This window comes from Podarcis tiliguerta (assembly GCF_965153285.1).
Source record: "Podarcis tiliguerta genome assembly, chromosome: 4".
Taxonomy (NCBI): domain Eukaryota; kingdom Metazoa; phylum Chordata; class Lepidosauria; order Squamata; family Lacertidae; genus Podarcis; species Podarcis tiliguerta.
Window position 1 is genome coordinate 40,360,872 of NC_139537.1, and position 10,258 is coordinate 40,371,129.

At 45.8% G+C, this 10,258-nt stretch overlaps 1 protein-coding gene across 1 annotated transcript in view; it reads right to left on the reverse strand.

Annotated features, from left to right (window-relative positions):
- Positions 1-10,258, reverse strand: part of PDZK1 (PDZ domain containing 1) — a 191,053-nt gene that overhangs the window by 93,323 nt on the left and 87,472 nt on the right. The window lies entirely within an intron of this gene.

The window sequence follows — 10,258 nt, forward strand, 5'->3', positions numbered from 1 at the left end:
TGGGAGGACAGCTTTGCCTGCGGGCTTAATCCGCCCTCTGGTTGGTCTCTGCAGCAAACGTGAGAGGCAGTGGGATCTGAGAGATGTCTCGCTTCTCTCCCCAGGACCATTCACTGAACCCATATGGGCGATCTTGTTGTATTCGTCTTAGAATCATAGAATCATAGAGTTGGAAGAGACCACAAGGGCCATCCCCCTGCCTAGCAGGAAACACCATCAGAGCACTCCTGACATATGGTTGTCAAGCCTCTGCTTAAAGACCTCCAAAGAAGGAGACTCCACCACACTCCTTGGCAGCAAATTCCATAAAGTCTTATTTATGCTCTCCCATCTTGCTGGGTTTTGCAGTGTGTTCAGTTTTCAAATTATTAGTGAATGCGTAGGGCACTTTATTCTGCTTTGTCCAGTTAGCTGCCATTCCTTGTCTCTGGGAAGTTCTGAACACTTTCAGCCGAATCCCATGTATGTAAGTCCAAATTTGTTCAGTGGAATTTACTTGCATAAACCTTTTCCCAATGATGGGGAGGGGGAGGAAATGCATACTGGATTCGCAAAACATTTGTACGTGCTTTTCATAAATACAGATTTATAAAGAATTTCTTTAAATAGGAAAACAGGACATTTCACCACAGTGTGGAAGACTATGAGCAACCAGCTGTGCAGGTGCTAACTGTTGATGAGCAACTTCCAAAGTCCCTGCTTTCCATTCTTAAGGTTATTGTGCAGATCGAAACTGACTTGTTCTCAGTGGCTCTAACTGAGATGTATGGGTCAACCTGTATAGGATGCCACTGAGAGGGTGGTGAGTCGTAGGACCTATTCCAGATGCTGGGATCACCAGAGGCAAGGGTTTCTGCAATATACATGCCTGCCCATCATAATATGAGCATTTCAGGAACAATGCTGGCTTCTCACTTGATTATACTGGCATAGGCACACACACCTGGCGGATACAGTATACTTCTGAATACCAGTTGCTGGAAACCACAGGAGATGAGAGTGCTGCTGTGCTCAGATCCTGCTTGTGGGCTTCCCATAGGCATCTGGTTGGCCTGATCCAGAAGGCCTCTTCTTCTGTTCTTCTGCATGCATTCAGCATGATCTAAGCTCTTGTCAAGTCAGAGGAATGTGTCGGTACAACCATTCATACTCACACACCATATATATTGCTCCATGACACTCTGACTTGCCAGGGGCTTTTCACGAATCACTGGGTGAGTGGCACGGCATGGGTGTGGGCAGGGTGGCCCAAGGCATTTTGCCACCTAGGGCAAAAATGCTCCACTCCCCTGCGCTGGATTCAGCAAACTCAGGATTGTCAAGAAGAAAGTAATCTTGGCAGGAGCGGAAGTGTTCTGCAGAGCTTTGCTGCCAGTCCCTCTCTGTTCTTAGAGGCCAGGGAGACCAGTGGTAAATCTGGGTCACGGAACTGGGGTGTCATGCCCTGAGGGATGCTGCCTGAGGCAGCTGCCTCATGGGGTGGGCAAGGCTCTGAGTGGGGACTTACCAAACCAGACTACTGCTCTCCTCTCAGTCCTTTTTGGAAGGGGCAGAGGATAGGAACTAACTGTGATGGCCTGGGACTTGGGCTCGGACTTGGAACCAGAGGAGTCTCAGTCCGCACTGGATCCTTTGCCTCAGGCAGCATCTGAACCAAGTCTGGGGCCTGATTCGGAAGAGCCCCAGTCTGCACAGGTTCCCCCGCAACAAACATCAGCTGGGCCAAGTCAGGGGCCTGAGCCTGCCCTGGCTCCAGATGCGGGGATTACCTCATTGCCTTCAGCCGGGCAATCACTTACAGCTGCTCCACTACCAGTTGGGTCAAGAGAGGCTGAGGTGGCCTCTGGGTCTAGTAACCCACCAACATCTCCCAAGCTGCAGAGACTGAGGTCTGAGAGAAGGAGAGACCTGAGTACTTGCAGGAGGAGTGCTCGCCTTCGGGCGAGACAGGGAGGTGAGTCACTGGGGGATCAGGACCGGCCATTACCTCGACAAAGATAAAAGGCTGTTGGACCCTGCCCCAGGTTGCAGGAGCAACATAGCTGTTTGCCAGAACCTGCCTTAGACTCTTTGCCTGACCTTGCCTGGTTTCCTGCCTTGGCCCTGTTGGACTGACTCCTTGCAGAACCCTTGGGATACGGGACCAGACCTGGACTGCGTTGCTCGGGTTACCCCCGGGCCCAGTACACTAACCCAAGTAGAAAGCTGCTGCCTGGCTTTATTTTTTTATTGCATTTATATATCTCAGTTATATATCTCCAAGGAGCTCAAGGTCATGTTCATAGTTCTCTTCCCCATTTTACCCTCACAAAATTCCTGTGCAGTGGGTTTGGTTGAGAGTGAGTGGTTGGCCCAAGGTCACCCAGTGAACTCCATGGCCAAGCGGGGATTTGAACTCTGATATTCCAGATCCAAATCCAACACTCTAACCACTAAACCACACTGCAGAAAGCTTTTAACTTAGCTGGTCCTGTCACTGTGCAGAGGACATTCCCCGCAAACCAGAGGCTTTTGGGATGTATTTTCACTTTATGCGTTCTGTGCCTTTATCCATTCTCTCGCCTTTCCCCCAAAGCCCTGCTGCTGTTGTCGAGGAAAGGAGGAGGTAAGAGAAGCCGTAGTATCTAATAAGAAATTATAATGTGGCTTTGCATAAAGTGTTCAAAATCTTTTTGTCCACTAGAGAGCAATAGTGGGATTTGGAAATGGATTGTACTGCTGAATAAAAACCCTTCTGTTGGGTAGAAACCAAGAGTGGAAAGCAGTTCCTTCTCCTTTTAAGTGGTAGAAAACAAAGCAAGATTTCCCATCCAGCCAAGCTGGGTATTTCATGGTTTCTTCATTTAAGCAGTAGGCAAACTCTGCACTGTAACAAAATGTTCCTGGGTTTAAACCGAATGCCCCAGAGAGAGGGGTGGGGGAAGAGGGTGTCATGGGGAAATAACTAGATAATGAAAGTAATCTTCCTTCTTGTCAACAGGCAATCATAAAAAATATTTAACAGCTGACAGTTCCTTGTAAATAATATTTTATCAATGCAAAGCAGTTCCACTCCCGGGTTCCCTTCAAAACCTGTACATGAGAATGAGGGAAAATGAGTGATGGTAGATAGCTACCAGGCAGTGGGAGGGTGCTAATAATTTGGCACATTGTAGTGGCAATAGACCTATAAGCAGTCAGAGGTGCATATGGGGACCAAGTATGAAAAGTGTGTGTGTGTGTGTGTGTGTGAGAGAGAGAGAGAGAGAGAGAGAGAGAGAGATTGATCTAGTTGATGATGGGAAAGCAGGGCAGAGAGTGTGTGCACACATTCTGAACTAGGCAAGTTTCTCAGATAGTGTGTGTATGTGGAGAAGATCCAGCACTTAATCGGAAGAGGTGCACAGTTTCACAAATATTGCCTTGAATGGGTCAGTATAATTGGTAAAAAACATTTATAAGCCCTATGGCACTTTAATTGTGAACTGTTTTATTGTGACTTCAGTAAAGGCTGAGCATTTCCACCTGCTCGGCTCCATTAAGAAGCTGTTCTATAGGCAGTTGCCTTCAGGTGCCTGCCAAAGGTATTATGCCAAAAGGAAAGTAACTGGGGAGCCCTCCAGACCGTTCTTTTATCGCGGATGTTTCTGCAACATGTTCTTGACACAATAATACTGTATTAGTGGTGGATTTATTCTTCTTTAGGTTGTTCTGCAATGCTTCCCCAGTGCTGCTACATTATTTCTACCGGGAGGGGATATAGTACAACAAAAGTGAGACAAAAATGAAATGGGGTAGTTGTGATATAAAAACTTACAGATTTCAGCAGGAAGTTAATGAATATGGACTGATCAGAAACGTAGCAATGTGACCACCCCAAAACTTTGGCAGATTCAGACAGTATTGAAAGTGGGATCACAAATAATCACGAATGCCCAATAACAAGGGTGCCCAGAAGGGGTCCCTGGTACTTCTTCAATGGTTACCCATCCAGGCACTGACCAGAGCCAGGCCTGCTTAGCTTCAGCAAGAGTGTTGGCCTCATGTACCTTCAGACCTGGGAAATTTGTAAGCGAAGGAACTATTACAAAGACACCTCAAAATTCCATTGTTTCTCATCCATTTCTCAGGTAGCTGGGGAAGATTACATAACAATATAGGCGTCTCCCCACTTATACTCGTGTGACTTGCGCATGGCGCCGTATACATGTGGCACTGGGAAATAATTAAATAAATCAATTTAAACTGCAAAAAGGTGAGGACTGTGGGGAAATGGCTTGAAAAGAGTGAGAAAACTGAAAAAAAAAAAAAAATGGCCTGAAAAGAGTGGGGAAACATCTAGTAATCCAAAACATTTTGGGGTACCAGTCTACTTGCCTACTTCTGAATCACAGCCAGGCACTTTGAGGTAGTGATCTACCCCATTTGTTGTTGCTTACACATTGTCCTTCAGTGATGAGGAAGACTGAGAGCCACCATTCTTGATAGTCTGGTGAATGCTGCTGGTTTTTAAAAAGGGGGTTTCAAGGTTTTACAGGCTTTTTCTGTGGTGTTCCCCACTATATGCGATTTCACATATATGCCCGGTACCCAAGAACGTAACCCCCATGCCTGTATGTTCAATCTTAAGCATTTATTTGCTGTCATAAGTTTGTTCTAATGTGTAATGGTGTTGAAAAGCCTTCAGTCATTTTAAAGGTTTGAAAGGTAGTAGACTCCCGCTGCTGCTACACCCGATAAGCAATTGATGTAAATAAAGTTTGGTACTCCTATGTGGACCATGTTTCTCATCCCCTTCTGAACTGCTTTCTGTTTCCATTGCCATCCAACTACTGGACATGAGTGGGGATCCAGCAATGGATAGAGAGGGCTTTAGCCTTGTCTTAGGGATCATGGTATGCACATTCAAGACATTGCTGGTCTTCCCAGCTGTTGCATGTGTGTTATTTTCAGAAGCTCAGTAATCCCTGGGGGGGTCATGGGTGGAATTGTGTGAATATGCCGGGTAGCTGAGGTGCAGAGGCCCTGGGAGTCCCTAAGGCAAGAGCATTTCAAAGAGATGATATCAATTTGCAGCCTAGCAGAATCTTGAAGAAAAGAGCAAAAGATTGGGTAAGAGTAGGCATGGCTTTTTGAAGGCAAGATGCTGAAGAAGAAAAAAGAGGTTGCAATCCTATAATACTTTCCTGGGAGAATGTCCCATTCAACTCAGTGAGACTTCTGAATATAGACAGTGCAAATCACCACTGGAATGCGTAGGTTCCTTCCAAAGGGCTGTAGGAATACACTGGATTTATGAATGGCCATGAGAATGCCTTAAATTAAACCAAGGGTGTGACCCATTTTGAGTTTTGCTTCCCAACAGCACCTGTCTCTCTCTTAACAATATCTATTTCCCTACTTCTGAACATATTTTTAGCAGATATGGCTCCGACTGATTTGAAAGATGCTGCAGATTATAACGGTGCCTGGCCAAGACAGCCAGAATAGTTATGTTTGTCAAAGTTTCCATTATAAATCTCCTTTTTTTTGAAAGGTTTATAACTTCTCGTTCTATTTGTAGCTCACAAATACCCTCTTAACTTCTTTCCCTCTCTCTTTCTCTTGCTGCGTTCCTGCCCACTGATGGTTATCAGTTAGGCTTGAAATGGGGTTTTCTGAAGTTATCAGGAATTGTTGAATGTTTGGATGTCATCACCTTTACAATACCTGATCATCAGACAATGTCAGCTGTGTTTTCCTACCAAGCAGACTGCGATTGGCTGCAGGTTGGTCTCCCTCCTGACAATGTTCTTGGGCAGGGCCGACCCAGCCATTAGGTGAGGTGAAGCCCATGCTTCAGGCTTCCATGGGGTGGAGAAGTGGAACTAACATTGGTGAGATCTTGCAAGATTTTACTGGAAATCAGTGATGCAGGCAGTGGCAGCAGCAGGGCAAGGTGGCACTACCCATTTTGCCTCAAATGGTGAAATGAAATGCGCTGAAATGACCCTGTTCTTAGGTAACCCTGGAAGCACCCTGGTCAGGAGGGAGGTAAAGTCTTGGTTAAGCTAGCAGTAGAAGGTATTATGAGCTTCATTTTCCTGAAGGTGTCTCTGCCTCAGAGAGACAGATGTCTTCCTTCTTAAGGAGGAAGTGGCACAAGGTAGGGGGTGCCCCCAATCCCCCCCACAGGAAGGAGACCTTTAAATATCTAGCTTCTGAGTTCCAGAAAGTCCCCTTCCCCCCCATTCTCTCCCTAGTCCAACCCTTCAGTTCTAATCAATTTATTTAGTACTTTCCAGGTACCTATACAAATTTGAACTAAATCACACAGTTGAACCATGGAGTTCATTTCCACAAGAGGCAGTGATAACCACCAGATAGGATGGCTTTAGAAGAGGATTAGACAAATTCATAAGACTATCCACAGCTACTAGCCATGACTGCTTATGTCTTGCTATCACAGGCAGTGCACTTCTAAATACCACTTGTTGAGAATTGGTGGTGTGGAAAGTGTTGTGGTGCTCAGATTCTGATGACAGGTGTCCCATGGGCATCTCATTGACCACTGTGAGAACAGGATGCTGGTGTAATGGCCTGGGACTCAGGCTCGGACTCGGAACCAGAGGAGTCTCAGTCCGCACCAGATCCTTTGCCTCAGGCGGCATCTGGAGCAAGTCTGGGGCCTGATTCGGAAGAGCCCCAGTCTGCACAGGTTCCCCTGCAACAAGCACCAGCTGGGCCGAATCAGGAGCCTGAGCCTGCCCTGGCTCCAGATGCGGGGATTACCTCGTTGCCTTCAGCTGGGCAATCACTTACAGCTGCTCCACTACCAGTTGGGCCAAGAGAGGCTGAGGTGGCCTCTGGGTCTAGTAACTCACCAACATCTCCCGAGCTGCAGAGACTAAGGTCTGAGTGAAGGAGAGACCTGAGTACTTGCAGGAGGAGTGCTCGCCTTCGGGCGAGACAGGGAGGTGAGTCACTGGGGGATCAGGACCGGCCGTTACCCCGACAAAGATAAAAGGCTGTTGGACCCCACCCCAGGTTGCAGGAGCAACATTGCTGTTTGCCAGAACCTGCCTGAGACCCTGTACCTGTGTAGTTACCATTGATTTCATGGGTTTATGATGAGTGTGCATCCCCCTCCTCTCTCTTGAATCATTTCTGTTTCTCTTTGAAGTTATTGGCTTAATTCTGAATTCCGTACTTGCGTAGCTGAGGCTCAGCAATGGCATTTGGGTCTCAACAGCTGATCATCAGACAGCTTTAGAATCAGTGCTACAAAATAGTTCAGAGTGGGGTGGCGTTCCACATTAGAAGGAGCACTGGAAAATCCATGCCAAAGTAGGTCCACACACGGGCAGGATCCCCATTTCAGCCCACAAACCAAACAGCCAACTCCAAGTTGCTACTAATAAAAACTTTAAGAAGGTTTAAGGTGGCCCCACAATCAAATCTTCATTCTCCATAAAAAACAAAGCCATACTATGCTCTTTCTTTTATTATGTGGGTTCCTTATCCAGTCTTCAGTAAGTGGCTGGAAGTAGGGAAGCCCGGTAGCAATAGATTGGGTTTGAATTTTGCTTTGCTTTTTGAAATAATATGAGAACTGAAACAGAGCCATTCTTCAAAATTCACACTTATCTGAACTTTGCAATGCAGTTCTCCAACCAACTAGTGTTTTAAAATATGCCTTATATTGGGTCAAATTGTGCCTAAAATGAAAATCTTTGTAAAAATAACATACAAAAATGCATTGCATCATGAGAAAATGCTTGCAAAAAGGAGTGTGCCAGTCAAAACTGCATAGGAAAATGTGTTTATTAGAAAAAATATATATGCACTAAGGATTTGGATAATTTTCAAGAGGATTTTAGAAAAAGAAAACCCACAAACTGGTGCAGAAATAATGGGGAAAATGAGAAACCAAGAGCCTTCCATCCCTAGCCAACAGTCTGGAATAATCAAGTTGGATTGGGCACTGGGGCTTGATTGAGGCAGAGCCTCTCTGGAAGGAGTGACAGTGCTGGGAGTACCAGCTCCCAAATGTCTGTGCCTGTCCTTGAATTCTTCATGTGAAGCAAAACTGTCAGCACAGCAGTTGAGGTGTTGGGGCTCACCTTGCTTCCCCGTGTTGTGCACCACTGCTGGTTAATGAGTGGGGGGAAAGGCAGTGGGGAGTTCAGAGTGGTGTGGATGCCCTATTGGGTATACTGGATTGGCTCCACCTCTGTGTACCAGGTCCTCTCCAAGTCACATCCCAGAGTGGAGATATGTATATCCTCTGCATCATTTTCATTTTTGAAAAGGAGTAGCTGTACAAGTCTTATAAAGTCCTAGGATATTGCAACCAATTCTAAGCCAAAGGTGAGGTACCTGTGGCCCACAAGTTGTTGCTGGACTGCAATTCCCATCAACAACAGTAAGTGTGGCCAATGGTCAGGGATGATGGGAGCAGATACCTAGAGGACCACAGATTCCCCATTAGGAGTGCTACATCTGGATTTTTAGGCACTGAGTCTATAGGCACTTTGTTGGTGAGCTGAAAACAGAGTCCCCAGATTGTCTCAGTTTATAGTGCAATTCTGTAAATCTCCCTGTGCTCAACAGAGCTTCCTCCCTATGTTAGCATTGCACTCCTGGAGACATTTTGGACATATGTAGGATACACAGTACTTAGCTTGGGAAAGGGAGAAAGGGAGCAGCACTAACAAAAGTGCAGAGTGGAGAATAAGAAAGGGAAGAATCAGACTGCAGTCTGATTCTTGAAAGAAACATTATGCTTTAAAAAAAAATTTTAACCAGTGATGTTGCTTGCGGGCAAAGGGTTTTACTATGTTGCGTTCAGTGGTGTCTTGAACTAAGACAACTGAAGATCCTTTGTCCCTTGTGAAGACAGGCCACTGATCAAAGCAACAGGGTGTAAACTTTACAGAACCAGCATATTCCAAGCATCTGGATGAGGTCTGGCTCTGCCTATACCTTTTTTAAACTGTTGTTGATATAAGATGTGTTTGTGCAGCACACCTGATCTTCACAAAATCCCAGTGCACGGGCGCTGCAGTCAAAGATGCTGTAGGGCTAGCATGGGCTGCACATTTGCTCCACAACTTTCTGATGTGCATGCTAGGGTGTTCCAGTGGTGAAGGCACACATGTTTTGGGGAGTGTCTGCCTAAATGTTACAAACAGGAGTGCAACTCATGCAGGAACACAAACACTTCCAATGTGGAATCTGCATATCTTTCCATATCTTGGGTTGAATCCAAAGTTGGATGAGCAGACCACTCAAGCAATGGCTCTTTCCTGTCACTTCCTCAACCTTTCACCTTGCAAGAAGCCTCATTGGACAAATGGGGGACCTCCCTGATAGGACTTCAGTGAGAGGAGAGGAGAGAATGGTTAAAAGTCTCACAGGAGTGGAAAAAGTCACCCTTCCATAGCAGTCACTTCCACCACAGCCCATGCTATTCAGGATGGTCCCCCAACCCTTTGGTGAGACTTTTGGGTGGATATGATAAAGGACAGGAAAGACTCATAGTTGTCTTCTGCTCTCTGTCTTTGGGTCTACCCTGAATATAATGATATGTCAATGAGTCTGTGCTTGGGATATACCTTATTTATATACAGATATGTTTTCCAATTCATTTCTGCTTGTATGCTATGAAATGCTAGAGCTGTTTAGCAAAATGGAAGAAAGGTTTGACGACATGGTCTCTGGACATAGGGATTTTTACTATAATAAACTGCTGTGTTAATGCAGAAAACTAACCAGGCTAACTTGCTGGAATTTCCTCCTACCAGATACAAGGCCTTTCTAGTAGTTTCAATTTTTGAAGGTCAGAATATGGGGCCACAATTCATCCACTCTGTGAAGCTTTATTGTGTAGCATTTTAAATTTCCCCATACAGTGGTGCCCCGCAAGACGAATGCCTCGCAAGACGGAAAACCTGCTAGACGAAAGGGTTTTCTGTTTTTCAATGTGCTTCGCAGGACGAATTTCTCTATGGGCTTGCTTCGCAAGACGAAAATGTCTTGCGATTTTTTTTTTGCTCCCCACCCCCTTTTTCTAAGGCACTAAGCTGCTAATAGTCTTTTAGCAGCTAATCCGCTAATCCCTTAAGCCTTTAATAGCCGCTAATAGCCGCTAAACCGCTAATAGCGCTAATCCGCTAATCTGCTAATAGGGTTGCTTCGCAAGACGAAAAAACCGCTAGACGAAGAGACTCGCGGAACGGATTCTTTTCGTCTTGTGAGACACCACTGTACTGGCTTTGTTGAGAGCAGACACAAATCA